General features: G+C 46.4%; 1 long non-coding RNA gene across 1 annotated transcript; it reads left to right on the top strand.

Moving 5' to 3' along the window:
- The first annotated feature begins 3,621 nt into the window (after positions 1 to 3,621).
- LOC125111948 (uncharacterized) lies at positions 3,622 to 9,235 on the top strand. Its single transcript, XR_007130988.1, has 3 exons — positions 3,622 to 4,169; positions 7,884 to 7,980; positions 8,710 to 9,235. It is a non-coding gene; the product is annotated as an uncharacterized LOC125111948 (long non-coding RNA).
- Positions 9,236 to 9,722: the final 487 nt, after the last annotated feature.

The following is a 9,722-nucleotide window of genomic DNA, read 5'->3' as shown; positions in this document are numbered from 1 at the left end:
GGTGATTCAGGTAGAAAGGGATGGGGCTATGACAAAACCTTGGGTACCCCTCAGAGCCTGGGTACCCCTACTATAAATAAAAGGGGAAGGGGAAGGTGGCTCTAGGGGAAGGGACAGTGATGGAAGAATTCATTTCTTGGTTTTCTATTGGAAAAGTGCGTAGATTGGGCCAAGTAATAGGGACACACAAACAGGGTTTGAGAGGAAGGCTTTGTAGAAGACTGTTTACCAAAGTGCAGGGCAGGTTAAGGGGGACCCTCAGAGGAGAGCGCAGGGCCCTAGGCGAGCTGTAGAGGGGGCTTTATGTGGTAGTGTTGCCAGAACTCAGCCTCTGTTATCAGTGCCAAATGGAAACGCGGAGACAAAATTTGGGGCAGAGGAAAAAAAATAGCTTTATTTCTTTGGCCAGGAGGGTCACAGCAGGCTAATGCCTTAAAGACTGTGCCCCCCTTAGGAGAGGAAAAACAGGGCTGCAGATAAAAGGATTCAGGGTAGAGGCAAGCTTACACTGTTTTCTTTTTTCTTCTTTTTCTTTCTTCCTTTTTTTTTTTTTTGCTTTTGAGGACCACACCTGCACCATATGGAAGTTCCCAGGCTAGGGGTCAAATCAGAGCTATAGCTGCCATCCTATATCACAGCCACAGTAACATGGGATCCAAGATGCATGTGTGACCTACACCACAGCTCAGGGTAATGCTGGATCCCCAACCCCCTTAGCGAGACCAGGGGTTGAACCTGTATCCTCATGGATACTAGTAAGATTCATTTCCATTGTGCCACAACAGGAACTCCTTTTTTTTTTTCTTTTTTTCTGCATTGTTTTCAAAGCTGGTATTCAGTGGTCTGTCTAGTGGTCTTCTTTCTGGAATAAAAAATGCTTCATTAACCCCTTCCATTCATTGGGGGGTTTATTTCTGTAGAAGAACTCAAAGATATTGCTATCCATATTCCTTGAAGAGGGACCAAGACCCTGCCCCCAAAGCTGCACTATTGTTTCTTGATTGTTCCCCTCCCTTCCCTAAATAGCAACTGTTGGAACCTGACCTTTGGAACCCAGGGAAGATCATGGAGGCTGAAGTTTATTCCATAAACACAAGCAATGGGGGACATGGAAAGGCTTATGTGCCTAGGAGCCCCAGAGGGCACTAGCTCAGTTACTGCTGCGCCACTGGGGTTCAGAGAGATAGCTGGAGCTGGGGAGAAGTCTCCCAATAGAAGCTGTGGATTTAGTGGGGGGCAGTGGTGGCCATGCCTTGGGACCCACAGAGAGGCAGCTGGAGGAATAAATACCCCCATCTGGTGTGCCTCCCACTCTCTGATCTTCTGCCAGCATCTTAAGCTGACCAAGAACAACCAGAAACAATCAGGGAAGCCCCAGGCAACAGAGGTCATCGCCTCTGGCTCTGGAGAAGGGAAAAGCAAGGAGAGAAATGCTCAGGGTCAAAGAAGTGGAAAGTATCCAGCACACAATTATTCATGTGAAAAACAGGTGGGGAAGAAGAGGAGTTGTGTCTCTACTTATTCATGTGTATGTCTGTAGATGCATAATCATTTTTGTAATGATAACACAAAAAGACACAGTAGAAACTTCTGAAAAGAAGTGACCTACTTTCCATGGTGTAACTTTTTTATCTAATGTTTGATTTTTATCTTGTGCATTTATTATATATTCAAACCATCCCTCCATCAATCATTAACAAGAATTGGTGTTTTTGTGCCAAATATGGGCTTGGAATGCAGCCAATGGGGGCATGCAGGTGATCTAAGCTAGGCCAATCATAACACTCCCCTCCTGGCCACAGGGATTGGTCAAAAGTTTGGCACATGATTCACACTCAACCAATCAGAGCCTCCCTTGAGTTTTTCATCCTAGAGCTGGGAGGGCGAGGTCCTTCTTTCCTGTGGTTGAGGCCTCATCAGCATGTGGGTCTAGAGATGTCCGTGGTAATAGTAGCTGACAGTTACAGGATTTTTACATTCTATTGAAACCTGTGAGTTGCAGATACACTGTTTTTTACCCTCAAATGGCAGTTTCATCTAGTTTAACAGAATATACACCAGGTCCTCAAGGAGAGGGGCCTATGCAAGGCAGTTTCACCATCACAGTGGGAATTTTGCAGCCAATTAGGATTCTGCCTACTTTACCTACATTAACTCATTTAATTTTCAAACAGCATCTCATAAAGTGGGTATCATTGTTATTAACCTCATACTAGGGCTGTGACGACTGAGGAAGAGAGGGACTGAGCATTTTGTGGGGGAATGCAGAGGCCTTGGTGCTCTCTTGCCTCCCCCTCTGCTGGGGCCCCCATGTGGAGGGGCCTCCCTGCAGTGCAGGGGCTGCAGTACAGAGGACAGGCAGAGCGGCAGCATCCTGAGGGGTTAGGATCCTAGCCCTATGCCTCTCCAGGGGCGCACCACCTCAGCTGGGCTCTCAATTGTATTATACTCACCAATCAAGGCCCCTGCAAGATCAAGGGGAGTATCTGGTATTTGCAATAGACTGGACTTTTAAATCAGTTTCCCCATGCAATCAATTGAACTGCATCCCTCCAAAAACTATGACCATGTCTTTTTTATTTTTTTTGTCTATTAGGGTCGCACCCACAGCATATGGAAGGTCTCAGGCTAGGGGGTGAATCGGAGCTGCAGCTGCCAGCCTACACCACAGCCAGATCTGAGCTTCATCTGCGATCTACACCACAGCTCATGGCAACACTGGATCCTTAACCCACTGAACAATGTAAGGGATCAAACTCACGTCTTTATGAGTAATAGTTGGGTTCTTAACCTGATGAGCTACGATGAGAACTCCAATATGTCCACGTGTTAACCCTGGAAGATGTGAATGTGGCTTTGTCTGGAAACAGGGCCTTTGCACATGTAATTAAGAATCTCAAGCTCATCCCTGATTTAGGGTGGGCCCTAAATCCAATGACTGGGGTTTTTATGAGAAAGACAGAAGGACACTTGAGACCCAGACATAGGGGAGGAGGCCATGTGAAGATGGAGGCAGAGACTGGAGTGATGCTGCCAAAAGCCAAGGATGCCTAAAACCTCTGGGAGCTGGAAGAGGCAGGAAGGGTCCTACCCGAGAGTCTTCAGATGGAGCATGGGCCCGTTGACTTAGACCTCTGGCCTCCAGAAATGTGAGAGAGTATATTATTGTTGCCTTAAGCCCCCCAGGTGGTGGTTATTTGGTACCAGAGATTTGGGAAAGTAATACACCCCACTACCTCTTTTCTTGCCAGCTGTGTTCAGAGAGGGCATCAGAAATGGAGTCAAGTTCTGAGATGGTGCAGAGTAAGATCTGGATTTGGTTTTCTGCTGATCCCTGAAAAGAAATCCCTTTAAGGGAGTTACCATTGTAGCTCAGTGGTAATGAATCCCACTAGTATTCATGAGAATGTAAGTTCAATCCATGGCCTCACTCATTGGGTTAAGGATCTGTCATTGCCATGAGCTGTAGTGTAGGTTGCAGATGTGGCTTGGATCCCACATTGCTGTGGCTGTGGTATAGGCTGGCAGCTGCAGTTCTGATTCCACCCCTAGCCTGGGAACTTCAAACATGCTGCAGGTGTAGCCCTTTTTAAAGCAGGAGAAAAAAAAAAAAAAAAGTCCTTTAAGTATTTCAGAGGTGGGGAGGGGATATGGAGAGTGGAAGCTGAAGAATAGTGAGAGAATCTTGGCTCATTTAGAAGATCCGAGCAATTTCTAGAATGGGGCATAGCTAGACTTGCTCGAGATAATTTTCTAATTTTTATAGACTTTCTATGAGTTTCTGTGGTGGGCAGGATTCTGAATGGGCTCCAAAATTCCACCCTTGGTCTGTACATCCTATATAATTTTGTGTCCTTGAGTGGGTAGACCTGAAAATAAAAAGGGACAGTGACTCCCTTGGTTATGTCATATTATATAAGACGCAGAGGTAGCTGAACTAGAGCGAGAGTCTCCTGCTGGCTTTGAGAGCTAAGCTGTCATCATGAGTGAGCCAGGTGTTGAGGACCTGAGAGCGACCTACAGCTGACAGCCAACAAAGAACAGAGGACCTCAGTCTGCTGACCTCAAGGAACTGAATTGTGTCAATGACCCAGATGGTTTAGAAGCAAGCCCGCACATCAGAGGAGTGAGCAGCCTCAGCCCCCACCTGGACACAGTGCCTCTGCCAGGTAAGCTGAGGACTCAGCCAGCCCATGCTGGGACTCCCCACACATCGAAATGGTGAGACAATGAATGTGGATAGTTTGAAGCTGCTAAGTTTGTGACCATGGGTAACAGAAAACAAATGCCCTTTCTGAACAAAGTGCCTCCCATATTGTAAATGAATGGACACTGCCAAGCATGAGCCTTGATTTTACATTTTTAAACGATCTCATGTTAAAAACAGATGTATATTTCTAAGTCATATTTTTAGATGAATCACACATTAGTTAAAAAATGAGAGTCTCTAAAGAAAATAGAAAAAAAATGAGCAGAAGTTGATCACCGCTTACTCATAAAAGTGCCCTAAATGTCCATAGCAGTTGTGTGCTCACCGTCTTCTGTGTGGCCAGCAGCTTCCCCCAAACCCTCTCAGGTGGTTTCAGAACAGTGTCTCCAGTGAGGTGTCTCCCACAAACAGCTTTCCCAGATTCCCTGGAGGGCCAGTTTCTGGCAAGTTCCTCCAGCATAGAACCGTAGCCTCTTCTCTGCCATTCTATCAGCCACAACTGATGAGATCTGGGTCTTGGCCTGGGGGTGGGGTGGAGGTGTCCTTGAGTGCACCATCCCAGTCCTGCTGCTCCTCACACCTGCTATTCATATATGCCTTAGAGTTCTCTTTACTTCTTTCCAACCAGTTCTGTTACAGCGATGGATTTTGTTTTTAGGGCCATACCCGAGGCATGTGGAAGTTCCCAGGCTAGGGGTAGAATTGGAGCTGCAGCTGCCAGCCTACACCACAGTCACAGTAATGCCAGATCTGAGCCACTTCTACAACCTACACCATAGCTCATGGCAATGAGGGATCCTTAGCCCACTGAGCAAGGCCAGGGATCAAATCTGCATCATGGATATAGCCAAATTCTTAACCTGCTCAGCCACAACAAGAAATTCACAGTCTTATAATGCCCTTTACCTGTTTGACTTCCCTGTGTTTCTCTCTCCTGACTGGACCCAGACTGACACACTATTACTTAGCAGCAAGTGGATATTGTGTACTAAGCACTGGGTAGATTATTTCAGAGATCTGAAGTGATACAGGCCTGTCCCCAAAGACCAAGCATAATGTCTGTGTTAAGTGGACAGAGGACAGGGCTATACATTTAAAGACTGGTTCCAGACCTAGTTCTGCACCCAAGTGTGGGATTGGTGGGGGTGAGGGGGTGGGGAACACCCAATCAGTCAGTTCCCTCCTCTGCCTCTGCAGCCTGAAGGTGGTGAGCTACAAGGCCTTTGTGTTAGATTAAAAGTTAAGCTGCTGTCACAGAGTGACTTGAAGAGCACAAACATTTACTATCTCTCAAATAAGTCTTTCTGTTAGGGGTCCAAGGTGAGAGGGCTGCTCTGCTCCATGTGGTCACTCAGGGACCCAGGTTCTGTCCATCCTGTTGCTTGGCTGTCACTTAGGGATCCATCCTCATCTGCATGCTTGGTTCCTGGGATGATGGAGAATGTTGAGGAACAGACTCAGAAGTGAGCCCATCACCTCCGTTTGCATCCCAGCGCAATGCACTTGGTCACATGAACATGCTGACATACACCAGCAGGCAGCTGGGAAATGGAGTTTCCAATAGAGCAACCATGCGTCCAGCCACAACCCAATTATATGAAAGGAGTGAGGGGATGGTGGGGGATGACCATCCAGCCCTTCCACCTCTGTTCCAGCTCTTCCAAAGTCTTCTGCATGTCACCCAGCCACTGACAGTGAAAGAGAGAAAACATACTGTCCACGCAGAAAATCCATGCCTCATCATCCTGCTGTTGCTTTTAATGTCAAGATTTGTAGAGCTTGTAAGAAGGTCCATTAATGCTGAAGAGTAAGGAGGTGGCAGGTGTGACAAACAATACCCATGTGCATCTGCTGGGAATACAGATATCTTTTTTCCTCCAATATAACAAATTGGAACCCATCTGGGATTTGAGAAGTCTGAGCTAAGGTTTCCTGGATCTGTTTGCACGTGGAGTAATAATGAAAAGTGAAGGAAATGAAGAAAAGGGAAAATGAGTTTAAAGAACCCTTGTGTGTTAAGTCAAACAAAGCCTTGGGAGTTTTTATTCATTTTATTCTCTGTGTGGGATGGTATAGGAATTAGGGAGACTGAGGATTAAAATGAAGACCTGAAAATAGTTTAACCCATCTATAGCACTTCTCTCTGCCAGGCACCATTCTAAGAATTAGAATGGTGATTCATCTAATCCTCACAATTGTGGATTTGTTTTGTTTTGTTTTTGTTTTTAATGGCTGCACCTGTGAATCTTAAATCACTGTTCCATGCTGGGGGTCGAAGCCATTCCTCCACAACAACTTTGTCTGCTGAGGTTAGGTTCTTAAGCCACTGTGCCACAGCGGGAACTCCCTCACAATAATGTTTTTTATTTATTATTATTTTTTTAATGGCCACATCTGAGGCATATGGAAGTTTCTGGGCCAGGGACTGAACCTGAGCCACCACTATGATCTACACCCCAGATGCAGCAATGACAGATCCTGAATCCACTGCGCCAGGCCGGAGATTGAACCCGCACTTTTGCAGCAAACTGAGCCACTGCAGTTGGATTCTTCAGCCACTGAGCCACAGAGGGAACTGCCTCACAATACTGTTTTGAAGAACTTTTATGCCCATTTTAGAGAGGTGGACATGAGAACAGAGAGAGGAGAAATGACTTGCCCCAAATCACATAACTAGTAAATAGTGGAGCTAGGATTTGAAGTCAGATAATTTGGCTCCGGCAAACTTTTTTTGTAAAGCTAAATCAGCTAGTAAATAGTTTAGGCCCTGAGGGTCACCTGTCTCTGTCACAGCTATTCAAGCCTACTGCTGACAGCAAAGGCAGTCACAGACCACGCAGAGACCCTGGAGAGAGTGCAGCCATGTTCCAATCAGTCTTCCCCTGTGGACACTATTGAATTTCATAACATTTTCACATGTCACAAAATATTCCTCTTCTCTAATTTGTTTTCAGCTATTTATAAATGTAAAAACGATTCTTAGCTCTCAGGCTGTTGGCCAAGCCCTGGTCTGTGCAATTGACCTTGACCCTCTACTGGGTATTAAAGCTGTAAAGCATTTCCCAAGGGCTGGTGGCACCAGGAGCTGTGCAGGGCTTCCTATGCCCTGTCCCCTGGCCTGCTGCCTTTGTCTAGGAGGAAGGACCCAGTCCCATCATTGAAAAAAGCAATGGGTCCCTAGATAAGGCAGGACAAGGACATGCAGCCGCTGAAGCCCCATGTTGAGACCTGATGATGGAGCAGCAGGAAGTACCTGGCTGGCCATCAAGGCCTTCACAGGCTCTGAGAAACATGATAGCATGTTCTCTCTCTCTCTCTCTCTCTTTTTTTCCCCCTCTCTTTTTGTCTTTTTAGGGCCGAACCTGAGGCATGTAGAGGTTCCCAGGCTAGGGGCAGAATCAGAGCTGTAGCTGTCAGCCACAGCAATGCAGGATCAGCGCCACATCTGCAACCTACACCACAACTCATGGCAACGCCAGACCCTTAACCCACTGAGCAAGGCCAGGGATTGATACTAGTCGAGTTCATTAACCTTTGAGCTACAACGGGAACTCAGGTAACACATTCTCTTGATCAGAGAAGATCTGAACAAGAAGGAGAGGAAAGGGGTGTGTACGTGCAGAAAAAAGGGAGAGAAGTATACATGCCTAACTGTCTTGATCATTTCCTGCAGCAAGAAAGCACAGCTGAAGGAAGCCTTGGTCCTAATTGAGCATAGGAAGTACACAGGCCTTTCATCCACTGGTCAGAGAATGCTTCTTCTCCCACAGGTACAAGCAGACATGTGGGGGTGGGGGTGGAGGCTGAGGGCTGGCTGGTCGGGATGGACAGGCAGAGGGAACTGCATTTTCTTGGTCCCCATAGTGTTTGGTTCCTGGGATGGATCAGGTGGAATCAGAGGGGACTTCTCCAGATGCCTGAGTGTTATCCCCAGAACTTCTGGAAGCTTCTACGACGCCTTTCTTGGCCTTCAGGCTCCAGGGCCTTTGTTCCCCTTCTGTATTAGTTTCCTAGGGCTGACATTAAAAAATACCCCTCACTGGAGGTCTTAAAACAGCAGAAGTGTATTGTTTTACAGTTCTGGAGGTAGAAAGTCCTAATCAAGGTGTCTGCAGGCTGGATTCCCAAGACTCTAAGGCAGAATCTTTATCTGCCGAGGGGCCACAGTGGCTGCCAGCAAACCTTAGGTTCACCAGCTTGTGACTGTGTCACTCCTGTCTCTGCCTCCCTCTGCACTTGGCCTTCTCCTCATCTCAGAAGGACAGCAGTCATTGGACTTAGGGCCCACCCTACTCCACAGTGACCTCATCTTCACTAATCATATCTGCAAAGACCCTATTGCTAAATAAGGTCACATCCAGAGGTTCTGGTGGGACATACATTTTGGGAGGGGACGTTATTCGACTCACTACATCTTTTTACACAAATCTTGCTGGATCCTCATGTCTAAAAAAGGGATTAATTGGAGACTATAAATGTAGGTTTTCTCCTTTTCGCAGGAGTGAAGACAGAAGGTAGAATGATCGTCAGTTTTGGAAAGAATATGCAATGAACTGAAAAGATGCATTGATGATGGCAATGATGTTTTCATATATTAGCCCCCTCCTGTCCTCACACAGGCATGAGGAAGATTAATGCCCTGGAAATCTTCTATTGTCTAACACTGTATTATTATTGTTATTATGAAGATTATCCTAGAGTTTCCACTTTTGGAGGTGGCTGCTATAATGAGGGTAACTGGTGTGGATATTTCAGAAAGATTTCACAAATGATGAAGCTATAATTAGCCACTTAGACTGGGCAGTAGCTTTTCCAAATGCCAGGTGGTGGTGGGAATCTATAGTTATCATTCCTGCACCATTGACAGAGAAACTGAGACCCAGAGAATTCAAAGACCCACTCAAGTCCTTGGCGTGAGTGAGCATTAGACAGCTCTGGAGCCCAGCACCCCAGCTGAAATGACTGTCCTCAAATATGTTAACAGGATTAGAATGGGGGGTTCAGGGAGTTCCCAGGGGGCATGGGTTAAGGATGGGCTCAGCTCACTGCTGCAGCTCAGGTTTGATCCCTGGCCCAGGAACTTCCACATGCCACAAGTGTGGCCAAAAATAAATAAACACATTTATTAATTCAATAAAACAGAATGGGCGTTCATGCACAGCTCACCTGTGCCACATTTTTCAGTGAGTGGCTTGCACACTACCATTTGGTCCAATGCGCTTGGCAGATGCAAACGCAAGGAAAAGGCTCCAGAATGTATGCTTTTTTTCTGGAAGTGGAAAGAGAATGGGTGAGTGAAGGCAGCCCTTGGTACCTGGCTGCCTGGAGGGCAGAGAAGGTCCACAAAGGCTGGAGCAGCTGGTATTTTCGCTGGAAGGCTGCTTCCAGGACAGCCCTATGATGCTTCCCAGCCACTCTTGTCTGCCTTTCCTGCCTTGTGAATATTAAAAGAAAAATTTTTTAATTGAATGAAAGATTCTTCAAATTCTGTAGTGCTTTACAATTTTCTAAT

The sequence above is a fragment of the Phacochoerus africanus genome, chromosome 1 (assembly GCF_016906955.1).
Source record: "Phacochoerus africanus isolate WHEZ1 chromosome 1, ROS_Pafr_v1, whole genome shotgun sequence".
Lineage (NCBI taxonomy): Eukaryota > Metazoa > Chordata > Mammalia > Artiodactyla > Suidae > Phacochoerus > Phacochoerus africanus.
The sequence above is the reverse complement of the archived record's forward strand: the minus strand, read 5'-3'. Positions and strand labels throughout refer to the sequence as shown.